The following is a 17,902-nucleotide window of genomic DNA, read 5'->3' on the forward strand; positions in this document are numbered from 1 at the left end:
AGCCCGGGCAACGGTGGCAACGTAAACACGGGCGGCGCCGAGCTGATTGAGTTTGAGTCAAGTGGGGTTGAGTGCAACTTAGCGGGTCGACGGCAGCGGATGGAGCGATCCGGCGAGCGAGCGTCGCGCTCCGTGAGTGATGCGGCCCCAATTGAAGGCAAAAGCTGCACGGCGAGATGGATGGCGCCCGCCACAAAAGCAACAGAAAGCCTCGCCGCTCGCTTACGTTTCAGAGACGCCATCGGATCGCATCGGTATTCGGGACCAGCGCTTTTCAAGTGATTGTCCCGCGAGGGATGCAATATTGACTCGCCTTGCCTCTGCTCTCGGGAGTTTCATTGCAAGCTCACTTTAGCTTTCAGAACCTTTTAAATTTTCAGGTTCTGGTCAGGAAGGCTTGCAAGGCGATTGCGCAAAAAACGCCAATCAAGCGGTTCGGGTCGAGTTCCGGGGTGGATTGAAGCGAATTGCTGCACTTCCAGCAAAAAATAAATAAAAATGTTTTAAGATGCGAAGAGATCGCGACCTCAAACACCCCCCCCCCTTTAATGGCGCTTGTTTGTTGAAGTTAAACAAGGCAAACCTTCCGAAGATGAGAATCGACTTTGATGCGGCGTCCCTTCTTTCCCAACCTCATTAGTCTTGACGTCTCCCGGGACGGACAAGAAAGGCAAAGCCATGTTCAACTTGCTCGTCTTCGTCTTTAATCTTATCACAGGCGCGCCTTCAAACGCGTCATCGCCAAACGCCTTCAACATCCATTTGCGTCCAAAGCCTTTGGAAAAAAAAAGATGTCTGATTGTTGTTGGCAGCTCGCGACAAGCGCACTGAAAATGTTCTACCTTCGCTTTTACCGCTTTCACATTTGGCAAACGATTCAAACCGGACAAATAGTCCGAAGATTCCGCACATTGGGCGACGCATTCTCCGCATTCCAGAAATTCCACACGAGCAAAACAAGAATAGTCAATCCAAGTGGAAACTGGGAGTCGAACGGATGTGCACAGAACTCATTTGAACAATGAGATTCCCAAATGGAAAGATCGCAACGACTCAAAATGGAAAGATCGCAACGACTCCAAATGGAAAGATCGCAACGACTCCAAATGGAAAGATCGCAACGACTCCAAATGGAAAGATCGCAACGACTCCAAATGGAAGTGGCAATTGCACCAACTTCCCGTTCGGCTTCCGCATTCCCACATTTCCCGCGCTGTCGGCCGTACCTAATGAAGTGGCTCGGCAACTCACCCTCCAGAATCTCTTGGCCGTCTCCACCCTCGAGGGCTTCCTGCCGAGGCCCAGCGGCGTCCCGAGCGGATGCTCGAACATCATCTTGGCGTCGGCGGCTCGCTGATCTTCTTATCAACGCGGCTGCCGACGTTCTTCTCCGACTGTCCTGCCTGCGCTACCCTCTTTCTTTTTTTTTTTTTTTTGGACCGAGCCGCCGCCCCACCTCAAACCATTAGCACGCCCAGTCCGTGCACGCAAACAAAAACATCAATCCCTCCCCGCCCGTTCGGAAAGGCTAATGGAGGTTGCCGATTGGCCGAGATGGCCTTTTTAACTCCGGGAGAGTCTTCGAATAAACTGCGAACTGCGACGTGACTTGTTATTGAGGCTGCTTCCGCGCATCAGCGTGACGAGGAGGCCCGAGCTCATGAGCGTGCACGGTTGGGGGGGGGGGGGGCGGAGGTAATCCAACACCTAGCGAACGAGCCGCCGCAGAGGGAACGCATCAGCGCCAAACTGTTTACGCTGCTTTTAGAACATCAACACGGCGAGATGGGGAGCCGGACCCAAAAAGGGACGAAACTAAAAGCAGGATGGATTGCGGCACGTGGGCGGAAAGCTAGCCATCTTTTTACAAAAAATGTTCAGCTGAGCTTTTTGAGTCGAGGGCAGAAGTCAGAAGAATTTGGTGGTTTTTTTTAAATTCCTCACAGTAAATCTTGTCGAGGACATTTTATGATCAATTTTAGTCTATTTGGTCCCAGTAAAGAGAGAACATTTTGAGAGTCAAATATTTGAGGTCTAATCTTTTGTTTTGTATTTATTGAACGAAAATATCTTTTTTTTATCTTAGTTTTTTTTTTTTGTATATTTTTCATATATTTTTTTTGAAAAACTGCAAAAATGGGTGGACCATTTTTGGCCCAATTCCACAAAGTTTTTGCAGTTTGAAACCTGGAGGACACACATTAAGAAAGATGATAGCGACGCATTCCAATGTCAGTCCTGACGTGAAAATGTTTGGCCCGCTTCGGAAAACCGTTTTGCACAAAGTTCAACGAAATCCAGGCTGGATCAGTCCTTAAAACTCAAAGTGGGTGACACAAAAAGCCTTCAAATCTCGGAGCCTCAGTCGAGTTGCCTCAACATTTACCGATGACTGAAAAGACTCATATGACATGAAATATATTGAAAAAAAACTAAATACCAAAGACACGAGGTTCAAACGTGAGAAAAATGGGTTCGGCGCCAACTTTTGATCGGCCTCATGAACTTTGGCAAAGAAACTGTCAAGAGTGACGCTGAAGATTATGTGAGCAATCATCGCTCCAAAAGCGTGACTTTTGCCGACACAATGTGATTAAAAAAATTTCAGGTCGCTCCAGATGATTTGTGACGTGCCGCGTGCCGATGAAATCCAAGCAGGCGGCGCCTCGTGTGCAAATAACGTGGAGGTGCGCACACAATGTGCTGAGTGACTCTTAAGAACTCCTTGAAAAGCGCATTTTTGATCATTAAAACACAAGCCAAACTTTTTTCTTTTTTAATGTCATGCAGAGAAAAAAAAAGCAGTGATGAATCATCTCCATTTCAATTTGGAAAATTCTATTAGGGAATCTTCCGGCCTGGGGGCTCCGCCTCATTACAATAAAAAAAAAAAAAACCCCGGAGCCTTAATCACATGGAAATCCCATTTGTTCATCGTTGATGGCGCCGATGATAGAGCGACAGCGCCACGTTACAAGTGGAGGAAAAGGAAAGAAATATATCCACGCCGAATCGCTCATGACGGCAAAGCGGGAAGTTATTACCGGCGTGCGGCGTCACCTTGACGCTGCGCAAACGTCACCAAATGAAGCGGCACACCCGCCGCAGGGGAAGCAAATTAGACAACCGGGCAAAAAAAAGAAAAACGTCTTCACTTGCTCATTTCCAAGCGCTAAAGAAGGAACGCGATATGAGCACACGCCCAAAACGTTTTCTCTTGCGGCGTGGACTATTTCAAAATGTGACACGACTCCTACTACACGCACGGCAAAAACAAGATGGCCGCCAAGCAAGCGAGCAAAGGAAAGCTACGAGAAGATGACCTGACGTGAAAGGTCACGTCGAGCCGAAAGATTTGCTTTTACGGGAGCAGCTTCCCTCACTGGACCAAACTTTGAAGGACAGCCGAGCGCCTCCTCAAATCGTTTGCCTCCAAAATGCTTCGAAAGGTGGAGCATTCCCATTTGTGTCGTTTTGAAATGAACAGAATCGGGCAGTCCGTCCCGATCGATGAATAAGGCCGGCGGGTCGAGGTCGGAACGGTACCGAGATCGCCGCCGGAGGGTCGAGGACTGACCGGCAAAAAGGGTCAAGTGCCCGACCATCAGCGTAAAACAATCTTGTTTGAGCTCGGCTCAAACTAAAAGGCGCCCGTCCAAAACCGTACGGGCAAGTCGACTTTGGAAACAGAAGACGACTCCGACGACTTGCACTGCGACTACTTGACGGAACAAAGAAAGAAAACAAGCAACATTTGTTCCGTTGCCTTCGCTTCCCATCTGAGGGTCATTCCTCACGCGGGGCGGCCGGAGCCCGGCGCCTCGTAATGGAGCGCATGGATCCCCGACACAACAAAAAAAAAAGCGTGAGGTCGTTTGTTACGGCGAGAGAGCGCGAAACGACGAGGTGCAACTTGCTCGAGTCATTCATCAAGCTGCAGGAGGGAGGCGACATGACGCGGGAGGTCAAGGACCAGCTGGAGGTGGCTGGTGTGATGTCACGCATCGCCGAGCAACATCGCAGGTTCAAAGGTTGAGAAATAAAAAAAAAGGAGGAGGAGGACAACTCACACGAGTTTGAAATCCTACTCAAGCCTTGCTTGAAAACCTGTCGCTGGTTTGAAACCTTCAATTTAAAACCTTGGCACCTTTTCCAACTCCAGAAACTTTGACCAGGCCTGAACCCAAATTTGAATCCATAAACATCATTTCAAGCTCGAACCGTCCAGGCCAGCTGGGATGTTTAGCCACCATTTCCTCTGGAAAAAAAAATCTTGGCGTCATCTCTCACTTAATCACACGAGCACGCTGCTCACCAAAAAACAAAAAAAAAGTGATTCCCACAAATTTCTCGACTTTTCTAAGGTCGGCGCTCACGATGTGACTGCCGCGTTGCCCCCTTGAGGATTTTGCCTCTCCTTTTTTGATGCCAGGCGCCTCAAAGTGCTTTTTTTAAATTCCCTGAGTGAATTCACGGCAAAGTTATGTACAAGGCGACACAAAAGTGTTTTGTGGAGGGCGAGAAGACGACGTGGCGCTCTGGAAAGGATATTCGGCAGCTTGTCAAAAGGCAGCCGCAGAAAGCGTCTTTAGCGACAGACAACATCAACAACCAAAAGAAAACGCTGCAAAACCACTCAAAGGAACACCGAAGAAGAAGAAGAAGGAGGAGAAGAAGAATGCGACACGGTTGAGGCAGACGGCTGCATCGCCGCCTCGCTTTGGGTGATACGATTCATTCTTCAAGTGCGCTTTTCCAAGAATCAAAAAAAAAAAAAAGAGCAATAAATAAGAAATTGATTATGCAAATTGAAGCATTGAATCAATCAATGGAAAATCATTATATATATATTAGGGTTGTTCGAGAGCACTTTTTTACTTTTTTAGAGACCAGAACGGGTATTTACTCATCTTTCTCACCGATTTTAGTTTTTTCTTTTTACTTAATTTCATTGAACACAACAACAAAACATGATGAACAAAAAAATAAAAAAATAAATATTTTGGTTTGCAACTTTGGTTCGGGTTTCAAAAGAAGCTCAAGATGTAGCGGATTTTTTTTCTCTTTTTTTGTCATCAAGTGGCAAGTAAACAATTCTTGTGGAGGTTCTGCCAGCGTAAAAAAGGCAACAAGTAAGAGTGCGGACTTCCCCCCTCTCGTTCCGTCTGGCGGCGGCAACAGATGGCGACGGATAACAACCTCTTTTCCACGCAAAATTTATTCCCGCCCGCTTTTCTTTCCAGGCTTTTTCAGCTGGCAAAAATAGCCCGTCCACACACACACACACACCCCCCCCCACACACACACACACACACACACACGCCGTCCTGAAGAGCTGTGCTGCATTTGACATTTTTATGCCTGACTTATTATTTATGAGTGGATGCTCTGTTGTTCAAAAAAATATTTTATGGGTCATTTGGCCCTAGAAAATTCTGGAAACATGAACACGCCAAACACTTCTGCACCTCTCAACTCTTGTGTACGCAACACACTCTAGCTTGGAAAAAAAAAATAAAATAAATCAGTCTGTGCTGCTTCCATTCCAGGGTGTTTCCAATTATTATTTTTTTTTTACATTATTTCAAGGTGAAATGATGACAAACTTCTGCTCTCGTGAGTACGCGTGAGCAAAAGTGTGCAAACTCTGAAACGACAGCTGTCGGGTCTCAGCCTCACTTGAGGACGATATCGATACCGGCAACCGATACGTAATTCTAATTTAAAAGCGGAGAACTGGTTTGAAACCCTCCTTCCAATCGCTAACCTTGGCTGAAATGTCCAATTTGAAACCCTAACCCCTTTGTGAACCCCGAACCCCGTTTTGAATCCCGACTTTCAACCACTGACCCCGCTTTGAAACGCTACTTTCCAAAGCTAACCCTGTCTTGAAACCCTAATTTGACACCCTAATCTAGAACCTCACATCTAAATGCAAACTCGCTTGAGAGCTTAATTTGTATGGCTTGAAACCCTAATTTGACACCCTACTCTCTACTTGCAACACATCTCAGCACGTCGGAAACCACAACCCAATTTTGGCAGCGTCACGCAACAACCCGTCTTGAAACCTTACCATGCGATGAACGATTTGGGGATGACCAAAGGGCAGCAGGGACGAGACACGTGACCTCCTTGTGGACTTTGCGGTCAAAGTGAGGCGTTGAGCTGCAGCAATATATTATGGGATGCGGTCGGTAAAAGCTTCCCCGATGATGAATAAAGCAGTCGGACATTTTGCTCGCCGCCGGCTTGCATAATTCATCGCGCCGCACATACGAGGGCGTCGTCTTTGATTAGCGCGCCGCGCTCAAAGATCGGCAGATGACGGGAAATTAGCCGGATCAAGCCGGCGCCCTAATTACATTTACGCCGTACAAGTCATCCATACACACCATCGCAGAGTGATTGTGTCATCTCCAACAAAAAGAGAAATAAGTGGAAATAAAACATCACGTCATAAATTAATAAATAAAAAAAAACGACTCTCAATAATCCACAGACTCACAAGGTGGCACTGATGTCGACGAGGTGGAGGGAAAATAGCCTTCAGTGAAAGTCCTTAGCAACCAACTCTTAAAAGGTCACATTAGACGAATGCTGGACCTCCGTTGCTATGGTTACGTCCATTAAAGAAACCAGCCGTCTAATGTTACGAGTTGCAATTGTGCTTTTCAAAATGACCCTCGTGAGCGGGCCCGCTATTGCTTTTAGTGGCTTTTGACGTCGTAGTTTGCCAACATTAAATTTCATGCGCCGGTTTTAGCACGGGCGCATCGGGCGCGAGTCGTAAGCTTTTATGACGTGAAGTCTGCGAGCGAGCGCGCCGGCAATTTGCTGAGTCTGGACAAATGATCACGCCGTAATGCCTTTGCAACGTCAATGTTAGCGCAGCGGCGTAAAAAGTGTACATGAATGTCGTCATGGGCTGCGTTCTCAATTTGTCACCCCAAAGGCATTAGCGGCTGAGTTTTATGTCGTCAAAAGAAAAAAACGACGACATGATTGAAATGAATGAATGAATATTGTCATTTGTAATGCGTCGCGTGTGTGCGCAATGTGCAACTATTGATGCTAACGTTAGCATGTCACTGTTGTTGTTTGCTAGCATTTTCACTCAACTTGAATCAAGAGCACTTGGACAATTTTCTTTTTGGTCTCAAATAGTTTCCTCAAATGTTCATTGATCCTAAAACCGTGACGAGAGATGCTAAATGTTAGCATGTCAGTGCTGTTGCGCGTTTTCTATTAGCATTCAAATTAATTCAAGTTGAACTTGCCATTTTTTAAATAAACAAGGCGTGTGGAACGTTTAGTTTGACTGTAAACTTGGAAATTTGGCCATCATCTTGCTTCGATAAGAAACAAAAGCAAAAACCAGAAACCAAAAAGGCCCCAGTGGCTTTCTAGAAAACGCAAATATTTTATTATTGGCCGTCTTTCAAGTTGGGCCTTCTCATAGATGACAAGCAGAAAAGTATAAAGTCGTTATGCCTGCATTTGAAGAGTTTTTTTTTGTTTTTTTCTGCTCCTGCTCGTCATCGTCGTAATGCAAAGTGCAGGCGCAAAGCCATGAGTCGGCAAACTTAAGTGTGACGAGTTGGCTGAGAAAAGTACGTGACTTGAGCGTCTCACACACACTTTCAACTAGCCTGTGTGTATGTGTGTGTGTGCGCGTGTGTGCTTGCGTGTCACCAGAGCCTCATTACAAGTGTGCTGATTGGACCAGCTTGAGACAACAAGATGACTGTGAGAAAATGGATGTTTACACTGCAGCGAGCGAGCGAGCGAGCGGGAGAGAGAGAGAGAGGGGAGGGGGGGCGACTGCAAAATCACCCCACTGGGACTCCACCTTTGATTGCAAAAGTAAAGATCTATTTGGACTTTTGTTTGTTTTGTTGTTGGGTTTTTTTTTTTGGTAGTTTTGAGTTGAACAGCCTAAACGCTACCCGAGGAGCCGCGTAATTAACGCGTGTGAAACAAGAGACGCTGCGATGACTTAAAAGAGGGAAACTGCAGCAGAAACAAACAAACAAGGAGAGAGAAGTATTTATTTTTTATATATTTATTTTCATGAATTTTCAATGCTTAATTGGTTTAATCTGTGAAGATTCATCATCACATATTCATTTACGATGGAAGAAAATCAATTATTGAAGTCTGTGCAAAGTTTTGCTCAATTTGCTTAATTGATGAGGCGTATTGACAAGGAATAATTTATTCCTAGCCGAACTCCAAAAACATGTTCTGTTCAGGCTCCAAACGATACTTAATAAAAACATACACTAATGACAGACTAAGTGTTTCGTAGCACACACCACGGCCACCAGGGGGCGGCATAAAACTGCAAGTCAGCTCCTCTAAGCTTCTCAGTATGGCAGGAATATGCGTCGTTCTACGCTGAGGATAAAGAACATCCGACCGTGAGTGTTGTTATATTATCTGTCTGGATGTGTTGCTTAAACTCAAAGTCAAAGTTTGGGAGCGGATCAGCATGAAGGCAGAACTTAACGAGCAGCCTCACAATGGAATGACTAAAACATGTCCGCCCTTTCATTTGAGAGTTCTCGGCTGCGCCGCTTGAAAGTGGAAGCTTGAGTCAAAGGCTTTTTTTTTTTTGAAGTGCGCTCGATGGGGGCGGCCCAGTGGGCGGGCGGGCGAGCCCTTCATCCCGGCGGGCGGCACCCGTCTGGATGAAAATGTCACCGACGGCAAAGGGGCAGACCTCATTTTGACGCACATCAGAACACAAAGCCGGACGACCGTCAGAGAGGAGAAAAGCTCAAGACACAAGAAATGACTTTCAAATTAAGGATTCAAGACAGGGTAAGGGTTTGGAGTTGAACTTGGTTAGGGCTTCAAATGAAGATTCTGGAGTTTGTCTTTTAGTTTCTGAAGCTCTGCCGGGAAGCGTTCCAATTCAGGTTTTATAAGAACTTGGGTAGCGTTTGAAATATGATCTAAAAAGTTGAGGTTTTAAACAAGGGTCGGGTTCCAAGCCTGCTTTGGGGCTTTGCTTTTAAGCCACGTGAGGGTTTTAATGATCCACCTCATCATTATCACATGGCCTATCAGGACTGGATCAGAGGTCCTCCTTAAAGCCGCGCGTGGTCTCCCTCCAAGATTGACGAGGAGGGAAGATAAACGGAGCGTTTGCATCGATTTCAGCTCAGCCGCGACTTAGCGTGCCAACAAAGACGACGCGCGGCAGTCAATGAATCAAGCTCATGTTCTCGGCATGACCAGCTCAAGTGCAATTTTTACCGGCAGCGAACACGCCACCGACTAAACTGAGTCTTCTTTGGACAAGTGGGAGGGCGAGGGAACCGATTTTCGGTTATTTTGTGTAATCTTAGTGCCGAGGAATTTTGTTGAAGTCCTTTTTCAAGTTGTCAAATAGAAGCACTTCGCTATTAGCAATTAATTATTTTTTTTTTTTTGTGCGTGGGCATCAATTACTGTAACTGTTCACAAATGAACCGATTCATGTTTGTTTCTGTGGAAACTGCCCGGAGTTGCCACAAGGAGGCGCCAAACCATCAAAATATTAAAGTCAAGTAATTGGTGTCAAGGAAGGCTATTTGAGCAAACACATTTCAAGCTGCGTGGCTTCAAAAATTAAATAATCCCAAAGCATTCAAGTCTATCGATCAGGGATTTTTCAAAGCTGCCAATTCTGGCACCGCGGACAGCTCTTCAGCCCATTTTGGCTTTCAGCACCGCGGACAGCTCCGCAGTCGCCACGCGCTCCACTTCAGAGCGGCCTCGAGTTTTCTTGCATCACGTGAACATTGGATGAGCGATGACGTCACGGCAGTGATTGTAAATAAATCCGCGGCCCGTCTTTCCTGGTTTTGATCCACAAAGCCGCGCAGACGACGGGTGCACGTGCACATAAGATGACGTGACGCGTGCAATGTATAAGTTCGATGCAGAGAGCAACAGCACCACCTTGTGGATTAAATGGCGCATAGCAGCCTCAGACACCATTTTTCTTTCACACCCCACATCCACATAAACTCACAAAATGCAAGAATTATAAATCTATTTTAATTCTTCTGTAATATTTTTTTTCCAAAATTTTAAGCTTACTTAAAACATTTCCTTAGATCACAAGCCAAAATAGGGACAAAGTTGCATTTTATTTTCAATATTCACTTCTGACGAATGCAGCCAAATTTTGCGCCACACCTCACGTAACATTTCACTCATGATTGATGAACAAGTATTTTTTTCTTAACCCTAAAACCCCTTTTTTTTTTTTTTTTTTTTTTTTAAATGGTCGAATCATCAAATCCTCCTGATTGGTCGGGAAATTTGATACTGGTGTCAAATAATAATAATAAAGCACTTTAGCCGGAGAATAAAAAGAATTTGATGACTATAAGTAAACCCATTTTGTATTTCGTTTGGCGTCTCTGCATGAGCGCAAAGCATGCTGGGAAAGAAGAACCTGGCCTATTGTGAGACACAAAGGCGGTCTTGTTGTAAAACGGCGTCCGAACCCAGACGGCTTCCTAAACGGATTACGTCCACGCGTGACTCGATTACTCGAAAACACAACAGACCTCTGCCAAAATATCTTGCCATTGATTTTCCTCAATTGGATTAAAAAGAAAAGAAAAAGACACTGTACAGTCTCTCCATGCGTCTCTGACCAACAAATGTAATTTAAATGACTTTCCAGGCGCAGTAATAGCAGGCAGAAGAAGAATATTTGCAGAAGGAGGAGAGAGCCAACCTCATTGAAGTTGGCTTAAATAAAGAAAAAAACATTACAAATATTCTTCATTTGCTTTTGGATTAAGCGCCGACTCGTGTTATTATATTAGCTCGGACTAGCGAGGAAATGCTGAATGATTTCTTCATTAATAGTCCGAGTACAATCGTGGTGAATGATAACGACAGTTGTCCACTAGGGGGCAGCACAATCGTTCATTTAGTGTTGCTAAAAACATTTGCATCAGCTGCATGAGTCAAAATATTAGGAACAGCCCTCAATGCAATTTGAAGCAGTCTGCCGTTTGAAATGCACACACGGTCGTCTTTTAAAAAAAAAATATTTAGAGCCTGTCTGACATTTGTGAATTAATCTGAGTGAGCGAGAGAAATGTTAAAAGTACATTTTCAAGGTTTCCCCCCACGAAGCTTTTAAAGACGACCATTTGGACGTTTCCGTCCAAATGTGGTGGAAACGCAAACGGTTCTGTTTCAAGCCTTCTAATTTGAGAACTCAGTCAAGGAGTCGTTATGTGCGCCGGTGAACACGTGACGTTGTGTAAGTGTACCTAATCAAGTGTCCGTTGAGTGTATTTCAACATATGGAAAATATTTCTTTCCTTTTCCTTCCCTCGACATCCAAATATCGGATTTGGGCGTCGTCGTGGAGGTGAAAATTCACATTTGCCGGGGCAGCCAACCCATCCGTGATTTATGACTGGTGCGTTCTCATTTCATGCTAGCACGCACACACACGCGCACGCACACACGCACACACTATACTCAACATGCCTTCATCAGGCTGCGAGTAAGCAACAACGGAGACGCCAAATTGGATATTTACTTGACTATGTGAATGTGTTTTTGTATCAATCACATTTCATCATTTATAAAATGCACCATTTTGACAAAAGTAGTGCTTTGCCACAGGCGCATCGGTGCCAAGGAAGTATTATGATTCATTTGGCCAAAAAGTAGTGTTTCGCCGCACTTGTAGCAATCTGCAATATTGGGCCAACATAAATCGGTCTTCGGGGCAACCTTTAAAGCAGCACAAAAGTGATTTTTGACAGTAGTCGTGCGCGAGCGTGGCGAAGATGTGCAGCGAGAAATGTGAGCGAGCTTTGACCTTGTCAAAGAAAGAAAAAAAAAAAAAGAAAAAGTGACGGGAGAGAAAAGAGTCAGGAAAAAAAAAATCTCAGGTGTGAGAGAGAGAGAAGGCATGAATTTTTACCGCCGTGCCACATTTCTCTGATGGGGGCCATTTTTCACCCCGAGTACCGTCATAAACCTCGGCGCACCTTCAATCGTGCGCGGCTCGCTTGAGGCGAATCAATGAGAGCGCGTAAAGCTCAAATGTGGGCTCCGTCGGAATGCCAAAAAGAAGAAGAAGCCAATTTTCAACCTCCACGTCCAGTGTCATCCGCATTCCGCTGCGGCAATTTCCCAGCGGGATTTAAAAGACAAGTCGTTCCCGCTCGGGGCCGTTCGGGTTGGAAAGCCGAGAGGCCCGTGGCGGCGCCGAGGAATGAAGCAGCCCATTAAAAGCTGCACCTGCGCACGAGCACGCTTATTATTCAATCACCAATTCGTAAAGCCGCCGAGGGGCTCACTATTCGCTTTCGAACATCCGTGACGCAGAGTTGCAACATGGCCGCACCGATGCTATCGGTTAGCCTGCGGATGGCGTTTGGCAAAACACGTTAGCATGAAGCGAACACAACGGTTGTTTAAAATACACAAGACGTCGTTCTCTTCATTTGCCGTTTGTCAAATTCTTTTGCTGACTCACACGAGCTTTTCCAAAGGCGAAATGTTGATTGCGCAACGCCTGTCGAAAGTCGCTCAGACGACAGCTGCTAATCAATAAAATCAACTTAAGTGCCAAGCGGCATTTTGCTGATGAGATGCTCGCGTTCCTTTAGCGCCTTTAAAGCGACAGAAGCCATCGGAAAGACGACAGGGATGAAAAAAAAGGAAACGGGAACGACTTCCTCCGTCAAGTCAACCGTGATTCTCTTTTGCTTCGAAAAATTGCTCGAAGCAAGCACGCTGGGCCTCTTATTTGCAAAGCAATGCCAATGAAAATATTTTTTCATTTCCTCAAAGTGATGTTATAAGATGGACGGCAAAAAAGTAGGAACAGGCTCAACTATTTCAGTCACATCTCACACACACACACACACACACACACGTGCTTTGAAAATCAATCCCCTTCATCCCGCATTTGTCCACTCGGTTTTTTGGGCTCAAAGGTGAATGTCGCACGCTCAAGGAAAAAAAAAAAAAATATATAAATATAAATAAAGTGTGGATTCAAAGTCAAGATTGATTTTTGTGTTAAAAAGAAGTTAAAGAGAAGAAATATAAACATTTCTTGTTATTTCAAAAGAGAATCAATAGCAACCTTGGCTCGGCTTGCATTTCATTGGTTCCTATTTCAAACTCCTCCACGCGACACGGATCAAAAATTGAAGTGGAATAGCAATGACTTTTTTTTTTTTATTATTGCAAACGGCTCCTTCAGAAAAGTCCGAGCAACGTGCGACGCTCGACGTCAAGTAATAAAACACCAATGAAGAAATTGCACGGCATTCGGCTGCGATGCTGCCGCCGCATCAAGTGGGAGATGAAGTCGAGCGAGCCGTTGATGTTACATTTGAGAGCGCGCAAAAAAAAGAAGCGCCCAGTCAGCAAAAACGTTTCAACACGAAGAAGCTCCCGCCAGTCGTCTCCAACACGCCACAAATTGCCTGAGAGCTTTGAAAGACATTGCAGATTATTTTTCACCCTCATTGAAAACATTTATCGCGGAATTAAATTAACCATTTTGTAATCCAATTTCGTCAGGAAAAAAAATAGCTGGATCATATTCAAACAGAATTAACAACACAATGACGCACATGAAAGCATTAAGGATATAAAACAAATAATATGGCGAACAAAATAATCTGCAAAAATAGATTAAAAAAATAAATAAATAATCGAAGAAACTATTCCACTGAACGAATGAAAAGTCACTTGAATGCTCATTTTAATTTATGGAAGAAATGCATTTGTCACGCAAATCTTATCTTCTGACATTTTTACTTCCAAATGAATTTCTGCTCAACAAAAACCACAAAGGCTAAAGTTCAGCAAACCAATTTTGTCGTCACACTCGCACTCGATAATTCAGCAGTTTTTTTTTTTTGTTGTTTTTTTGCTTGGTGTTGCCAGCCAACATCTAAATTAAAAAGTTTCAGGTACAAAAACGCACAAAGTCAAAAGAAAATAAAAAAAAAAAAATGACACTAAAATGTAGAATGACGAAGCCACGCCCTCTTAATGACAAAACCCAAATGTACGACTGTCGACGGTATCGTACCGTTTCCATTTTCATGGTCCTTGCTTCTTTTTCTTCTTTGCAGTTTGCAACTTAAGTGCACATTACTGCCCCCAACAGGCACAACGCTCGCACCGCAAGGAACCAAAGCGACGTTTGCTGCCGCCATCTAGTGGAGGCGGCCTGAAGTGCACTCGTACGACTGAATTTGGAGTCAAGCCAGCACAGCATTTAAACGAGTGAGCGCAGAGTTAGAAAACGTCGTCCAATGGAGCAGCCAGCTGTTCGCATCCGACAAACTCGGCTCCGTTCCTGTAAATCATCGGCTGTTGTCTACGTAACGAGTCTTTTATTTGAGAAGGCCTGACGGGGACTCTTTCCATCACTCGGCTTTAATTGCGCTAATGAAGATGAGTCGCTAAGCAGCAGCGCCACCTACGTGCTCGCCACTTTGCGGGCGGTCGTGTCCGTCCCAAGTGTGGCAATTAGCAACCACGTTGCTCGCTACCACTTTTCCATGAAGTGTGTGTGTGTGTGTGTGTGTGTGGGAGGGGGGGCGGGGGCGGGGCATATGGGGTAGCGCCCGGGGTCAGGCTTAACTGACAGTTGGTGGATTAATGGAGCCCCCCCCCCTCCCCGAGGCGCCCCCTTTAAAACATGGCTAGCGGTTAGCTTGCGGAATCCAGAACCGGTCCGCGCGCGGCCATCAATCATACTGCGTCGCGCTCCAATGCGCGAGGATCCATTCGGTGGCTCGGGATGTTTGGGAGCGAGCGGGCAAAATATGAGCTACCGCAAATGACGTTCTCTACATCTCCAGACAAAATTAGTTTTGGATTTTTTGATGGGCATTTCGTAGATGAACGAGGCCAAACAAGGAGCTTAAAAAGAATTTCGAGCTCCAAGACGGCTGAAAGTGAAGAGACGGCGTTTAATCACCGCCGCGACGCCACGCTCAGATTTATACGGGTCCCCGCAATTTGCACTCGTAAACTGCACCAAACATCTCCGGGGAATCGTCGCTACGTTGCGGGCGAACTGCGGACAGTGTGAATTTATGTTACGTTTAAAAAAAAAAAAAAGAAGGTGCAGTTTTTGCAAGAATGTCAACACTAAGCAAGCGGACAAATTTTACATTCCGAGAATAAACTCCAAGATTTTGTTCATTAAGATCTTCGGCACCAAATTCATCCCAGCGAGTCTTTTCCTGTCATTGCGCAACATGAACAGAAAAAGTCCAAAGGAGACAAACAAGCGATTAACAATGGATAAATTCACCGATTAACGCCGAACGCGTGTCCACGCGTGTCATTGAATGTCGCGGCAGCCACGATTTTGAACAACACCCGGATTTGATCGGAATTTTACAAACAAAAAATAAGACGACAAAAGCGAGCTGCAAAGTTGTTTCTGGCTGCAAGAATTTTTATGAGACAAAATACGAAATGCAAATTGTCCTTTTTTCGGCGGAATGATCGTTTGAATTGCCTTAATTGAGCCCAAAAAAAAAAAGAAGACATTCATTTCAGGCCAAATTGTCTCCATTTGCAGGCTGGCTCACGAGACTCCAGATGAAGCGACCTCAAGTGATGCCAACGGACGGGAAGCGTCGCCCTCGCCTTCACCGCGCTGCACTTTAAACATTTAATGCGCCGCCACTGCAAATCCGTTTCCAACTGGCACGGCGACAATTCCAATCGTCTCCTTCGCTTTGCCGTCGCAATTCAATTTGTATTACACGAGTGGTTAATAAGTTGCCGCGCGAGATAAGCGCACGCGGCCGCCTCAAGTCCAAATAGGCCCATTGCTCATCGTAAAAGTGGCGCCGCCGTTCTATTGGAGGGCGAGTGTTATTAATCGGAGCATGTGACACGAAATATGCCCAAAATGAAAAGAAGACGAGGACGACGATGATGAAAAAGTCTTTGGGGAGGGTTTGCCGGAGATGAAGGCGGGCGCGTGAATAAAAGATGAAAGTTTAGGCTCCAACTTTCTTCTCAGGCGGCTCGTTAGCGACGGGATGCGTCTTAAGAAAATAGGAATGACGACAACGGACGAAAACAAAACTCGAGGGAGGCGCAAGCGCGTCAACATCATTTCAAGTTATTTCAGTTCATCTTTGGGGGGGGGTCGGCAAATGTGATTTTGTTCCAATCCGCAAGAAAAAAAATATATCATAAATGGTCCATTTCTCTGGAGAATTCTGCAGGTGCTAAAAGTCCCAAAAATGAAAAGAAAAAAAATCCAAACCCAGTTTTCACAAAAAAGTCGGATTTTTCCGTCTTTGGCCCGAAAGTAACAACAAAGAAAAAGCGGCTCCTTGTTACACACATGCAGTGACTGATGTCCCCCACCTGTCCTCCTCACCACTCCCCAGCGATTAGACGTGGTGGACAAAGCACTGCCACATCCCCTTTAGCTGCAAACGCCCCCCCCCCCCCCCCCAGTGTGGAGGCAGACTCATCCCGCAAGATGAAAAGGACCATTGGAGTCTCACGGGCCCCGAAGGTAAACGTGGTTTGCGTTCACAAGCAGGCCGACCGGCTATTTAAAGACACATGCTCGGTGTTTGTCAAGCGCGAACAAAGTGCGTCCCGGCGGAGGTTACTGCGGTTTCCCGCACCGTGGGCGGCAAACATTTCATTTGCATCCTCGCCGCCGCCGCCGCCTGGCTCGCCTTATCGCTCTCTATTTGAGCAAGCGATTATGCGTCAGATCAACTCGCCGAGGTTCAAATGTCTCCACGGCCTGGCGGGGGATTTGCATGGCGGCGCCGGCGTCTTCGGTGTTTGCCGACGGCTAATATGACGCCCGGCGCCATAAACAAGGCAAATATTGGACCGGAGGAGACGGAGTGGCTTCAATACATCTCATTGACTTCCGATGCCCGGCGCTGACCCGGAGGCTCGCGCTTCGGCTTTTCTCACAAATAAACAGCACAAAGGAAAGCCAAGACTTTTGACACGGGCGGCGTCGCCGTGCCGACGCAACAAATATCAAACGGAAACAAGGCGGCCACCACTTTCACACCTCAAGTCGTCTCGTCCGCTGGCATTTCTCTTTCACGGCGTCGCTCGCCATTCCAGAAAGAAAAAAAAAGAAAAAATCCGGAGAATGTTTTTGCGTTTCCCCAGAGAAGGCGAGCTCAACTTTTGCTTCTCGGGCTCGTCAAGGCCTCGGAAGGATGCCAAAGACAATTGTGCGTTTGTGTTCTTGACTAAAAGCCAAGGACGATTAGCATTCTGCAGGCGAGCGCTTCAAACAACAGATGTGACGCTTCGCCGCCCAATTAAAGGTGGAAGATTCATAACAAGGAGGAAAGAAAAAGAAAAGAAAAGAAAAGTGCTCATTTACGAAGACAAAAACATCCCATTAGTGTCTCCCAAAAAGAGCTCGTCATTGTTCCACGGACGCTGTTTGGACACACCGCAACCGAAAAATAAAACATTTTGATCATTTGGCAACACTCGAAGAGACGACGCGTTTTAGACAAACGAGTCATGAGATCAATGTCCTCAGCTAGGAAGAAGACAAAATGAGACGAAAACAAAAAAAAAAAAAAAAGGAAGACACTTGACGTTTTGGGGCGTGGCTTCTTGAAGTTTTTATGTGTGGGTCTTCCCCATGAATAATTTCATGTTGCCAAGTTCAAACAGTTTCGGGTGCTGAATTTTCTAATATTTCGAGGAACGCAATTTTTTTTTTTTCGGGGACACGCCCGCAAACCAACGCAAGATAATACGTCGACGTTTCGATGGACAACGTATGGACTAAAAAAAAAGAGGCAAGGAACTTGCCAAACGTTTTCAGAAGAGTTGGACAAAGTTCAGTTTTCAGCGACCTGCTTTAAAATTCAAG

At 45.7% G+C, this 17,902-nt stretch overlaps 1 protein-coding gene across 4 annotated transcripts in view; it reads right to left on the reverse strand.

Moving 5' to 3' along the window:
- LOC148318667 (A-type potassium channel modulatory protein DPP6-like) overlaps positions 1 to 17,902 on the reverse strand; it is a 75,481-nt gene that overhangs the window by 43,504 nt on the left and 14,075 nt on the right. The gene's annotated exons all lie outside the window — the stretch shown is intronic.

This window comes from Idiotropiscis lumnitzeri, chromosome 19, assembly GCF_059441095.1.
Source record: "Idiotropiscis lumnitzeri isolate Australia: NSW breed Sydney's pygmy pipehorse chromosome 19, RoL_Ilum_1.0, whole genome shotgun sequence".
In the NCBI taxonomy this organism is placed as follows: domain Eukaryota; kingdom Metazoa; phylum Chordata; class Actinopteri; order Syngnathiformes; family Syngnathidae; genus Idiotropiscis; species Idiotropiscis lumnitzeri.